Source organism: Petromyzon marinus, chromosome 34, assembly GCF_048934315.1.
Source record: "Petromyzon marinus isolate PM22_M1 ecotype Great Lakes invasive population chromosome 34, UKy_Petmar_22M1.pri1.0, whole genome shotgun sequence".
In the NCBI taxonomy this organism is placed as follows: domain Eukaryota; kingdom Metazoa; phylum Chordata; class Hyperoartia; order Petromyzontiformes; family Petromyzontidae; genus Petromyzon; species Petromyzon marinus.
In genome coordinates, this window is record NC_133700.1 from 7,161,244 (window position 1) to 7,175,177 (window position 13,934).

The window sequence follows — 13,934 nt, forward strand, 5'->3', positions numbered from 1 at the left end:
CATCTGTACCAATATGCATGTTGTATCGTGTTTAGTTGTGCGAGGAGGACTTCAGTCTATTCACAAGTCCCCTGGCGTTTGGTAGAGATAGAAGATTGGCGACCATTCCCGGTTATCCAACGACCCCTGAGGAATAAACGTCTCGTGGATGGAGTCCGTTGAAGGACTGAAGAAAGAAGGAATGCAACAGGAGTCACCGATGCTGTTGCCAAAGCAAAATACATTAACTCAATGGACAGAACGCGTCATGGAAACAGCCGACGAGAGATGATGGACAAAATTGGCCCCCAATGTAGTGGATACTCGAAAGTTGGCTAAAGAAGGGGGTGGAAGACAGATGGCAGCGTGACAATCGAGAGTTTAGAGGCCATTGCTGGAAAAAAAAGCTAAGGAAATGAAGGAATGGAAGAATATTGAGGGGAGGGTAAACTTCCCACTGCTGGCCTTTGCCCAGCAGTGGGAAGTTTGACGCTTTCAATGTGACAAGGATCAAACAAGAAATATATTGGAATCTGAATGTTTATACTGGAGGAATCCGATGAGCTATGAAGCTCTTTTTCACAGATGTCAGTAGGGGCAGGTCAGACCGTTACAGCAAACATACAAAAACTCTTCTTTGGTTCTTTCGGTAAAGTCACGTACAATGAGAATGAAATAATAAAATAAGAAAATAAAATTATCACGGCGTTTCGGCCACAACACAAGTAGCCGACTTCAGGTGTAGAAACAGGACTGTCAAGCTTCACAGGGTTCACTCAAGCGCTGTCTTCTGGACAGTTCTGTTTCTTCACCTGAGGACGGCTACTTGTGTTGTGGCCGAAACGTGAGAATTTTATTTTCTTATTTTATTTTATTATTTCATTCTCATTCTACGTGACTTTACTGAAAGAACCAAATAAGATGAATCCTTGCAGTCACGAAAGCTTTAAATCGAAATACAAAAACTCAATTAGAGGTGCAAAGTACAGAAAAGGTAAGCAAATGATTAAGCATCTTATTTTACCAGGTAAAGCCCATTTAAGCTATTCGCTTTTTCAGAAGCGACCTGTTCGTGTCACTTGACGCATGATTACTTGCACGTGTTACACGCGCGTCAATCCGCTGCTGGATGAGAACCCACGTTGTACGGCTCCGGAGGGTTGTTTGAATATATTTGGTACTTTACTCATCAGTGCTGATTGGTGAATGAGAACGTTGGAAGTACGGTGCAATCGATTTTGCTGAACTGCCCTGTGCTGTCAACTACATAGCTTTAAAGCGGCCTCTCACAAATCTTCTAGGTGTTCATCCATCCAAGCACTATCCAGGCTCAACTTTGCTTGGCTCGAGGGATCGGGTGCATGTGGAGTTGTTCCTCTGCTTTCATGCAAGGTTTTCACAGCTTCTGAACGCCAATTCGAATTCATCAGGAGGTAGCAAAGGAGCCAGATCCTGTCACGTGGAGAACAGGCGCGTGAAGGCCACATGGTGTGTCCTTGTCCTCCAGGCTTGTGATGATGCATCGATTCGTCAATCAAAATAGATTCTTACGCCCCCCCTCCCATCTAAATTGTGCGTTCGCGAATCAATAAACATTCAAGGTTTGTGGCTCGGTGGCTAGCGTACTGCCCGATGAATCCAGCGACCTGCGTTCTAGTCCACAACTCAATCGCTGGTGAGCGCTGTGATGTCGATGATGGGTGGTTGGAAACGACCGTCGTGGAGACGAGGGCGGTGCAATGGTTCGCATACTGGGCTGGGTATGAAACACTCATCGGAAAGTGTTATCTGAATCAGGCCCGGTTTTGCCACCTTCAACCCGCACTAGCCAACGTAAGAGAAGTGTGGTCAAACAACCACCATGACCGACTTGGCATGGGATGGGGCTTAATCCAGCCGTGGACTCAAAGAGGGGGCTGTACTTGATGCTGTTACATTTATGACCAACGGAACGGATAACCGAATTGAACAAACAAGACCGAAAAAGCGAGCAACTACTACAGATTAATCGTGAAATGAGTTTCACTTTCCCATCCCCTCCATGCCCACCGAGCCTTTCGGCCACACGCCTCAAGATCTCACTCCCACTCATCTCCCATATCACTCCCACTACCCTTCCATCTCCCATCTCACTCCCACTCCCCTCTCACTCCCACTCATCTCCCATATCACACTCCCACTCCCCTCTCACTCCCCTCCCATCTCACTCGCATCTCTCTCCCACAGAACCAAACCCTTCTCGCCCATCACTCTCACTCCCCTCACTTCTCCCACTCCTCACCCCCACCCCTCAATCCCCCCAGCCCCTCCCCTCACTTTCCTTCTCCCGCCTCCCATCCTAAGCCCCGCCTCTCAATCCCCCCAGCCCCTCCCCTCACTTTCCTTCTCCCGCTTCCCACCCTTAACTTCACCCCCACCCCTTACCCCGCCCCTCACCCCCTACCCCGCCCCTCTCCCCGCCCCTCACCCCGCCTACCCCGCCCCTCACCCCGCCCCTCCCCCCAGGTCTCGCGCCCCCTGCTGGTGACGGTTGGGGCCGCGCTTTCCCCACCTCCCCCCCTCCTCAGAAAACAACAAAAAAGATAAAACAAAAACAGGAAAACAAACATTTAAAACCACACACACACACTTCATGATGTTTGTGAATCCATGTCCCGAGAACGAGGGAGGTGACGCGGATACGTTTCAGGTAAATTCGGGTTGTTGCTAAGGCTGAAGAGAGAGGCCCGTTGTGTTGCGTGAACGCGTCTTATAGAACGCGCGTATCGAGTCGTTCATGTTACAAAGTGTACGCTTTAAGCTGTCACAATTGTACAGGCAAGCGTGGTGTAATGTTAGTGTGTTCAATTGCCCTCTTGTAAATGTGGGCACCAATTGATCCGTACATAAACATAGTTACGTAAATAACGGCATTGCGTCGCGTTGCTTTAAAGCAGCAATACAAAAGTGCAAATACAACATTAGACAAAACAACATAACGGTTTCCGTGATGTAATACTACAACAATTAACATAAGGCATCTAATCAAACAAACAAACGAGTATTTAGCCAAGCGGAGGTTAATTTTCGCACAAACTCCTCACCCGACCGTGGTCTATCCACTGCTGGATGCCGGCCTCCCCCCCCACCACGATCTCTGAGTCTCACAGCGAAAACCTGATGAAGGAAGCCTCCGAAACGTCGTGATTTGATTTTAGTTGTTTTCATTTTTTGTTTGCTTTATCTTATTTATTTACCTACGTGACTTTAACGAAAGAACCAAAGAGGGTATCTCGCAGCGCAACGGAAATCCATCAAAGTCGCTCGTCCCTTCCAGCTTCTTGCCTTTTTAAATATTTAATTTAATATCCCAACCTTGCGCGACCCTCTTTCTCGTTTATTCTCTCGTTTTTATCGTCACGTTTGTATCGTCACATTTGTATCGTCACATTTGCCCCATCTCGCTCCGTCTCCGCATCGCCTGTCGCCTCGCACATCAAACACTAATAACGCACGCTGAACTTTCTTTCGCACCGTACGTAGCCAACCGTGCTAATAGGGGGTGCAGTGTTGAGTCTGTTGGCATTGTTGAGTCTGGGATAGCGTGAGTCTATGGGTAGTGTTAGTCTATGGGCAGTATGTATGTTGAACTTCTTTCGCACCGTACGTAGCCAACCGTACTAATCGGAGGTGCAGGGCCAAGGGCAACACACTTTAGTGCAACAAATGTTGCATGTTCGCATTCATTTAACACTTTCAAAATATAATGTTGGGCAGGCGATTCGATGCATGTTTTTGTTTCAGCAGTTATTTTCATCAATGTGTAATTGTAGCCCTATGATAGTAATACTAAGTATCTCTAAATTCTATCCATCATCATAAGATGCTGGACATCTGTGCAAAAGAGCTTCATAGCTCAACGGATTTCTCCAAGATAAATAACGATTCTGATTCTGAAGTATAATTCAGTATACTGTTGTATTCGTCTACAAATGTAGTTGTTTGGAGAAAAATATAAGGACATGTGAATATCTGTCCCGTGTATGGTTCCACAACTTCCCTCAGTTTGTCATTTTATACAGTACAGTACGAGAGAAACGTAGCTTCATGTATTTCATGCAAATTACCACATATGTCTTCTTATTGATAATTCAAAGAACAAGTATTAGAGAGAGAAAACATTACCGTAAAATCCGTTTTTACAAAGTTACGTTCGAAATGCTCTCGTGTGACCAATCCTGATTTTAGGTAGTATTTGCCATTCCACGGAATTGGGGGGGGGGGGGGGGAATCATAAAGATGCTAACAAAACAGCTTACACCAATTTACATTCGTGTTTATTTTATACCGTCATGTACCTTTGTCTGAATGTTTTGTTTGGAAAATTTGCATGATCTCCTTTTGACAGATGAAAACATCGTCATATGAAGGGAATGGTTCTTCCACGATCTACTCTCCTTCATATAGCCCTCAAAACCAGACTTCAAGAAGCACATTCAACAGCTCTTGGTCAGAGAGTGAGGATAATGCTATATCAGTTGTAGAACCATCAGCAGCTGATAAACTCAGGTTTGCTATGAAGCAAGTTGTCCTATTAACTTTACGTTGTTTTAAAAATAACCTTTGTAGAGATATACTGTTTATAAACACAATTCTCTCTTTTCTTTCCCACTGAGAATAACATGTTTCATGCTGATTTAAAGCTTTCGTGACTGCAGTAATTCATATTCTTAGTTTTTTCGGTAAAGTCACGTTGAAGAGAAACAACAAAATAATTATATATATTATTATTTTGTTGTTTCTCTTCAACGTGACTTTATTATTATTTTGTTGTTTCTCTTCAACGTGACTTTACCGAAAAAACTAAGAATATGTTTCATGCTATTCCATTTTCGGAATGATTTTACATTAATCATGACCCTGTATCATACTGAACCCAAGATTTATTGTGGTTTTCGTCAAAAAGAGAATACGTGTTATTTCATAGTAACATTTTTTAAAATACATTTTCTTCGAGAAAACTAAATCTTAATTTCATGTTATGAATGAATAACAATTGTGTGAGAGATAGGCCGGCCTCAGAATTGTTTTTTTTAAATGTCAGGTACCTTTGACATGGATGAATGTAATCTTAAACGTCCCATTATACTTGGGTAGATTTATGCACATGAAGTACAATAATCATCATTGTACTCTGAAAGTCTGCATCCTTTCCATTATATAACATTTTCCTATGGGTTTTTCTTCACCCCGGGCCACACTGATGTTATGTATATTGTTTCCAACATCTTCGATGAGAGCAATGATGCAAATTGCATTTCTTATGAAAAGTACGATCTTTACAGTCATATGATTTCCTGAAATATTAGAGAATATATTTTTTGTTATTCAATTTTTATTCCAATGTAAAGCAAAAGTTTTTTTTATGTTGTAATTTCAAATTATCATTTAATTACATACATTTTGCTTTGTGTCTTTCCAGGTCGATCTGGTCTATGCCAAACCATATAACAGATACAACGAAATCCAATAATGGATTTTGTCAAATTCAAGAAGAGATGTACCACAGGAATCAAAACAAGTGTGCATTGAATACAGATATGAATGAGGGCATTGAGACACCAACCAACTGGATGCCATTTTGGCAGAATAAAAAGTTACAGGAATTGCAAAAAGATTACACCTCAAAAGAACCCCTTACACCCTTTAGCAAATTTTCTATCTCAAACTACAACAATGTAGAACATCCTGATGAAACCAAAAACACATCTTTAACATGGGAATTTAATGGTGACAATAGAAAAGATAACGATAGTTGTTCTGCCCCTATTAGTAATGGAAGTACATGGATAAATGACCCGCATTTGAATACATTGGAGAATAATTGGCCTCGAGGAGATGATTTTACAGATTTGTCATTTCAAAATCCAAATAGACAAGAAAACAACAAAGAAGAACTTGGTAAAGGAGTGTACATTTCAAATAGTGCAACACTGCTTGATCAGTCTCTATCTGTGAAGAAATCAAATAATTATGGTCACTTTAATTTAAATGGTGAACGTGTTGCAAATGCGTTTGAAGTGTTTGGACAGCAACCTGAAAATGAGGAATTCAATCAGGTAGTTGGTGGCAAATACAGAGATGCTGACGATTCCAGCTATTGTAAATCCCTAGAAATTGGTTGTCCAGACTGTGACAATTTATGTGAGGCTCAGGCTACAATAGAATATTCGTGCCAACAATTAAACAATGAAGTAAATCAAATCAGGAAAGCAACAGATGTTTCTCAGGCAAACCTCCAACATAATTTGGGTCAATCATTGTTTGGACAAGCTTCCATGAACCTTGACGAAAATTACTCATTGGATCAAGAAGTATTGACTTCAGATATCTGTGAATCCATGCAGACCAAACATAGAAACGTTCAGCCATCTTCAGTATCGATGGCCCAATTGAGATCCAGTGGCCCCTCTATTTCAGTTAAACAGGAACATGATTCTTACTTGTACCCGGAGATTACAAATAAGGCAACCTTCCACAGTTCAGAAGGTACAAAAGCACAAGTAGAGCATATGGACTCTACGCTTCAAAACCATGTAGACAATAATGTATATTATCAGTCTAGATTTTTGCCCCAGCAACAAGGGGTACGGAGACTTTCTGTGCCTGGTGACTACTCAAACTGTACTTATAACCCGATTTCATCCCTTATGTACTCAAAAAATATTGAGGTACCACCTCAATTGTACAACCATGGAAATCCTATTGGTTATTTCACTGCCGAAAACTGTGGACCACTGGACCTTATGACCGACCAAAATCCAATAAATCAAGTATCTCATATACCATTCCCTCAACCACAGCTCATGAGAGGTTACCATCACAGTCTCGCACCAATGAGGTCTCCGTTTTTGTCACAACCTCAACGAATCAGACTAGATCTGCACAATCCACTTTCCTATACTGATTCACACCCCTGCAATCAATACTTTACATCAAATCAATATGTAATCCCAAGAATGGCGCCTTCTGGATATGGTGTGCCAGTGTTTGTGCCACCCCACCAGACAAAGAATGTGGTTGCCCCATCCTTGCAGCTGCACCTCTGGCTAGAGGCCTGCTATGAGCAGTGGAGAGCTTTGGAAAAGGAGAGAAAAAAGGTTTTCTGTCATAAACACATTCTATCACGGTGCATTACTGTACTTCCATTACACGAAAGCACATTTTAGCCAACAGATATCGAGTTGGTGGTAATAAGGATTTGTATTTTATAAGGTGCTTAAACGCCTCAGGAAATTAATTTCGTCCATCACATCTCACCTCATCCATTTCAATACCCTGATGGAGGCTATCCAATAGACCCCCAAGTGGTAGCTGTCCTTGTGTGGCAAAGGCAAGAGGACGCCAAAAGGCCTTTTGGCGTCCTCTTGTCTAACACCGTTTGAGACGAGGCTCAAAAGAAAGCTGTCTCTGGTGTGGACCAATCAGTTTCAAGGACAATGAATATATTATCAGAGTATGTTTTTTGTTTACATTCTGACCACAAACATTGTGGTTAATGCAGACGTGATTCCTTGTAAAAGGTTTCAGTTTGGTGTTTTAACACCTGTTTTGTTGCCGGAAAAAAAGGGGAAAAACCTATTATCATATTTTGGTACTGGCAAAGGAGGTCCCATGATGAGACTATATCCATTTTACAATGAAGATGTGCCACTAAATGTATGATAGGACCATTTAAATACCCAGGATATCCTAACAGCAATCTTACAATAATACAAAACTCTGCCATAATTGATGTAGTACTGAAATTGTACAGTAGTTACAATGTTTACAATTTTCTTGTGTGATTGGTTTTATGATTCGATACTTTTGGTTGGTTACAATAGAGTGTTTTCAGACTTGGTTATAAATAGGCATTGTAGAAAAAGTTACAATATACTGTTAAATATTTGGTCAATACAAATGGTATACATTACTGTACATGTAAACGTATGTGTTTGGCACGTGTTCTCCTTGGCAGGGCTGGCAGATCAAATCAATTTAATTTAAATAAACAACACATGCGGTGTGTCACTAATCTTTTTATGCTACTTTTAGGCCGAATTGGAGTTGGCACAGTGCTATTCTAATCGGAGTATGGCTAGCACTGTTGGATACTCTGGGCCACGACTTCCATTTAATCCATCTCGTGTCGACAGACTTATTGTGGACCAGTTAAAAGAACAAGGAAAGGTCTGTCTTTACATGTAATACGTTGTGTAATTGCCTGCAGCTTAAAAAAAAAGGCAATATAAAAAACAAATAGCTCTTATCTTGCGATTGAAACTTTGTTTACGTGATAAAATTTAAGATGTATGTATGTTGAAACATGAAAGAGTAGGCCAAATAAGAGGGTATATATCCCTGGAGACTGTCTCTAGTTGAGGCCCGTCCACCAACAGTGGCATGTGTAAGTATTTTTACATTTTGTGTATGAAAACATGGAAAGTTGTGTCAGAGTGAGGTCACTCTGTGCTTGGCTGTAACTTTACAGGTTTCTTTATACTCATTTAAGAAACTAGAAATGAATATTGGAAAATTAGCTGTTTGCAAATGTTTTTTCAATTATTTTGTCCTGTAATTTGTATTTTAAAATTAAAATGATTTACCCTTCAACTGGAATTCAGGCAAATTTGAGTGGACTACCGTTGACAGCAATCGATTGTCCATAGAAACTAGGTATACAGTATATACATATTGGGGTGAAACTTGATGAAGATAGAATCAGCATATTAAATCATGTGTATATTATATTCCAGGTGGTGGCCCTGCTGAGCAAGATGGAGCGTTTACGCAGCACCCCGCTGCATGCCAATATCTCCACAGCATTAGACAGGCATCTGGAAGCCATCCATAGCTTACACACCGTCCGTAAGGTTGAGATGTCCAACATTGCCTGCAGAAGCAGGCAGACTCCACCACCGTGCAATGAGCAAAGAGGTAACAACATTGACCACGCAATCATTATGATAAGTTGCTGCATATGTCCGATGGCCAAGATATGAATTGAAAAGTTGAAGTAAAGAGGCACCTTTCACTTGTTTACCATGTCGATTCATGTACAGAGCCGTTTTATTTCCTCGACTTATACACCAACAGTGGGTGACCAATGAATAGACTATCCCCCATTATAGGAATATTAAGTTTTCATCACTGGATCAGGGCTGTAAACAGGGGAATGGGCAGTGCCCACAATTAGGGAGATGGCAGATTTAACGACGCATTTATATTTAAGCGATCTAACCCAAAAACAACCTCTATTATGGATATTGATCGCGAATGCCTACATGTTAAACAGTAAATGTCATGCTCAAATTGTAAATGTTGTGGATTTACTCTCCAACACATCAGTGTGCTGAAGTAGTAACTAATTGGCACGTTTTGCTAACGTGACAACCCTTATAATCACAGCAAGAACATTTTCTTGCTGTGGTTTTCACACCTGATGATGATTGCTTGTGTTGCAGTCGAAACGTCGTGAGAATTTTATTGTTTTATATTTTTATTATTTTATTGTTTCCCTTCTACGTGACTTTACCGAAAGAACCAAGAATATGAATCCTTGCAGTCACGAAAGCTTTAAATCAAAAGTGACAACCCTTATTAATTGGCTGTGTCGTGTGGTGGCGGGTTTAACGACACATTTCTATTAAGCGATCTAACCCAAAATAACCTTTATTATAAGTGAGTAAATGTCTTTTGACACTTTTTTCAGACATCGTTGCTATTGCCTCCTCACTGGGCGAACTATACCAGACCACACGGCGAGCACGCACAGCATTCTGGAGTGCTTTGCAAATGACACTGCCCAAGGTACACAAGACATGCCCTGATATGTGGAATGGTGTTATTTCCACTGCTCCTGCAATAACTGATGTGTTAAGTGTTACAGGAATGCAAAACACCAGCGTGTGTAATTCAAATATGAAACAATGTTATTCAAGCAATTACAATAAATAAAAGTATTATTCTCCGAAAAAACCTCAAGTACTGAAAAATAAATAACTAATTCATGTTAGAATGTGTGCACTAATCAAACGAAACTAATGATTGTATTTGGAAAAGTAACGTGATGTTTTGAGACTAAATTGTTGGGAAATATGTAAATGCCGACACAGCTTTGTCTTATTGATGTAACATGAATATTAGTTTTTTTATATTAATAACAAGCAGTTATGGTTACAATTGATGTCCCCAGCCATGCGTAATTTGGCAACTCTCACCACCAAGTACGTTTTCGGTTACTGCTTGCATTTTATTTTTCATTGATATGCATATGCAGCATTCATAATCATTGGCCATAATCCACTGCTGGATGACAGCCTTCCCAAGCCATCGCCATCTCCCTCGGTCCACCAATGTAACAATCCATCTAGCACCTGTAAACGAGCTAATATAATTGCACCACCTCCACACGGTGGTACTCTGAAATGTATTCCTACCTTGGCATATAAATTATAAAATGTATGGAATTGATAGTTGCTATACAGTGGTGTAGAGGCAATGTTGTTAACTGCAATATACAATAATCGTTTTACAGCCACATTGCTAGTATACATTTTTTCTTGCCATACATTAATGCATTTATTTGTATTCATGTCGTCCCATTATATTCTAGATAAAAAGAGTTGATTTAGTAACTTAAATATCTCAAAGCCTTTTGTTAATCCACTGTTGATGGTACCGTTATGGGGGGTTGGAGCACCTTACTTCACCATGCTGGTCGGTGCGGAAGGAGGACTGTGGAAGTGGTTTACATATCATTCACCACTGATGTTACCCATGGCCATACATTAAACTCAGGCTGCTGAGATCATAGTCCTGCGCACTAACCACCGCACTGCATTGTGACATGTACTGTACGCTCGATTTTATTGCCACATTTTTTTAAAATTGTAAATGTTCTACGAGGTGCCAGTTTGACTTTCAATTGATTTTATATATGTAGTCAAACTAAGGGTATGTTGATGAAATGATAACATATACAGCTTTACAACAACAAAAACAGACATGGTAACATTTATTCTGCCATGGAAGAGGTTAAATGTGTCTGCCGTTAATACAATCCTGCAAGATGCCTATCATTGCAAGAATGTGACCTGAAGCTAAAAACCAAGCGAAGGTGTTGTGATTCACATTACTGGAATTAAAAATGTTAGATATTTTTAGCTAAATATGTTTTAATTTTTAGCCTTTCTCAATCCAGCAATGGATAAAAAGTTCCCACTCCCATCTGAGTCATGGTTTTTGTTTAACTTAACCATGCAGGAAATTGTTGGGATAGTGAATGGGTGGTGGGCACAACTGATTTTGATATATTTTCTCAAGGATGTTAGTTACGGCTGTGAATCGAATTCGGGACATCAGGTTCATCGTGCAACACCGTTCCACCCCTATAACTTAGTACCTTCGTGATAAAGAGCAGATCACTAGAAATATGGAAACTTTTAATAGTAATGGCTTTGGGGAAGATGCCCATAGTTCCATCTCAAGATTTATTTCCCATGAGTCAATTTAATTAAAATAATAATCATTATGTTACTTGTATCTAATGATTCATGACATATTTAACATGTCCAGTCTTTAAGGCATGCACTTGTTCCTAAATGAAATGATATATCACAGAACTGTCAATAATTGGTTTGTCATGCCACCTCATTACTTTGTAATGTCAATAATCAACCCGATACTGATATATGTTGGGACGTATGTTTGGCATGTTGTTTTGATAATTTTTCTGTACCATTAACCAACTAAGACACCCAGCAGGACACATTATTCACAGATTCCATATTGTATGTGTATTGTTTAAGGGAACTGATAGGCTACTTATTTGAGATGCCCAGGGAATGTCCATCCACCCATCTGAGGACATTTCAGATGCGATCAAACGCACTACACAGCTTGGCAATAGCAATGCCCAGATCTGTAATAGTATTTAAGAAAGATTGGCTGCGTACCTCCACAATCATGCATATGCATTAGAATGTAACTGCATAAATGTAAACCTGCAGCAATAACATGCGGCAATTTGTACGTGCATATACGTGATTATGTGCATACATTACTTTGTAGTGGAATCCCCAAACAAAATTGAGGCTCCCTTAATGAGCCAATTCTACAAAAAGCTTTGATTTTCCAACTTAAAAAAAATGTGTAATTATTACAATAACTCAAATGTTACCACAATAATCGTTGGTACTAGTAATTAAATTAAGAATGAAATAAATCACTAAATTAATTAAATTGTATTATAAAAGAAAATAACAGTATGTAGGGAAAATGGCCTTTAAGAGCATAAATGCTGTTTTTTGTCGGGCTATTTTCTGAAATCTTAGCCTATATGTTTAATTATAAGGCAGCGTTAAGATAGTTGTAAGGTGTTTTCAACATGTGCAATAATTGTGATGTTAATGTAATGGACACATTGTGTGTAACTGAATGGGCCATTTCCGAATGAAAATACAGTAGAGAGAATTTGTTATTCATAATAAAGGTTTTTGGGTTAGATCGCGTTATTTGTAAATGTGTCGTAACCCTCCACCACCCGACATGGCCAATCAGCAAAAATAAGTGTTACGTTGACAAAAGACAAATAACTCACTACTTTAGTCCACCGGTGTGTTGAAAAGTGAATCCACAACATTTACAGTTTGAGTACGACGTTTCGCTAGTAATTACATCCAGCATCATAGGGCAATTCGCCAGAATGGTAAAGCCCTCACTTGCTCCCGGTTTTAAATAGAGCAGCAGGGTGACGTCATCATTTAACTCATTTCAGGTGCAGTGATTTGAGGCGGAGGGGGGGCATTGTAATTATATAATCGATTAGTAATCAGTCAATGGTTATGATAATTACAATACCCCCCCCCACCGCCTCAAATCACTGCACCTGAAATTAGTTAAATGATGACGTCACCCTGCTGCTCTATTTAAAACCGGGAGCAAGTGAGGGCTTTACCATTCTGGCGAATTGCCCGATGATGCTGGATGTAATTACCAGCGAAACGTCGTACTCAAACTGTAAATGTTGTGGATTCACTCTTCAAAATACAGGTGGGCTAAAGTAGTGAATTATTTGTCTTTTGTCAACGTGACACTTTTTTGTTTTTGCTGATTGGCCGTTTCGGGTTGTGGAGGGTTACGACACATTTATAAATAACGCGATCTAACCCAAAAACCTTTATTATGAATAATATTGGTCGCGAACGCCTACGTGTTAGAATTTGTTATTTTAGTTGGATATCTCTAAATGGATTGTTCAGGACTGGGAGCCCCTTGAGAAAAAAAACAGAGCCTGCTCATAATTATGCATGAGAATGCAAATATCAGTGTATCACAATGTGAACACCCTGATTTTTCATGAAACACTACACCTCCGATTAGTACGGTTGGCTATGTTCGGTGCGAAAGAAGTTCAACATACGTACCAATAGTTATGACTATTATGCCATGTCAGGTCATTAGAAAAATGTTGAGAAATTGTTGAAATGAGTTATATTGAGCAGCGTTCTAAAATAATATTGAAAAAAGCTGCCCTATTGCTTTTATCACAAAAATGTTTTTTATGATTATGTTATCTGTTCAGTTGTGGTGTTTATTAAACGTTTTAAACCATTTCAGTCAAAACTGACAATTTGAATCGACTAAGCATGAGTTTTATGTATTGAAATTGTATTGTTTCATTGCCAATGTTATGCTTGAAAATAAAGTTTTCATTATATTATTAGTTTACTGCATTCTTCATTCACATGGTTATACTTTACTAATGTACATGACCATAATTAATGTCTTAATTATTACATGCTTAGCCTTCTTCCCAACACGAGGTTATTGTGTAGTAGAGCTACAATGTATTAAGTTGAGGTGTGTTGTCATCATCATAATCAGCCATGATCAATCCACTGCTGGATAAAGACTTCCCCAAGTCACCAGCA

The 13,934-nt window shown here is 39.8% G+C and overlaps 1 long non-coding RNA gene across 1 annotated transcript; it reads left to right on the plus strand.

The window, feature by feature from the left end:
• The first annotated feature begins 2,489 nt into the window (after positions 1–2,489).
• On the plus strand, positions 2,490–13,723 carry LOC116948651 (uncharacterized). The gene is made up of 6 exons (XR_012945925.1): positions 2,490–2,668; positions 4,367–4,527; positions 5,441–7,118; positions 8,056–8,190; positions 8,757–8,937; positions 9,713–13,723. It is a non-coding gene; the product is annotated as an uncharacterized LOC116948651 (long non-coding RNA).
• The last annotated feature ends 211 nt before the right edge of the window (positions 13,724–13,934 follow it).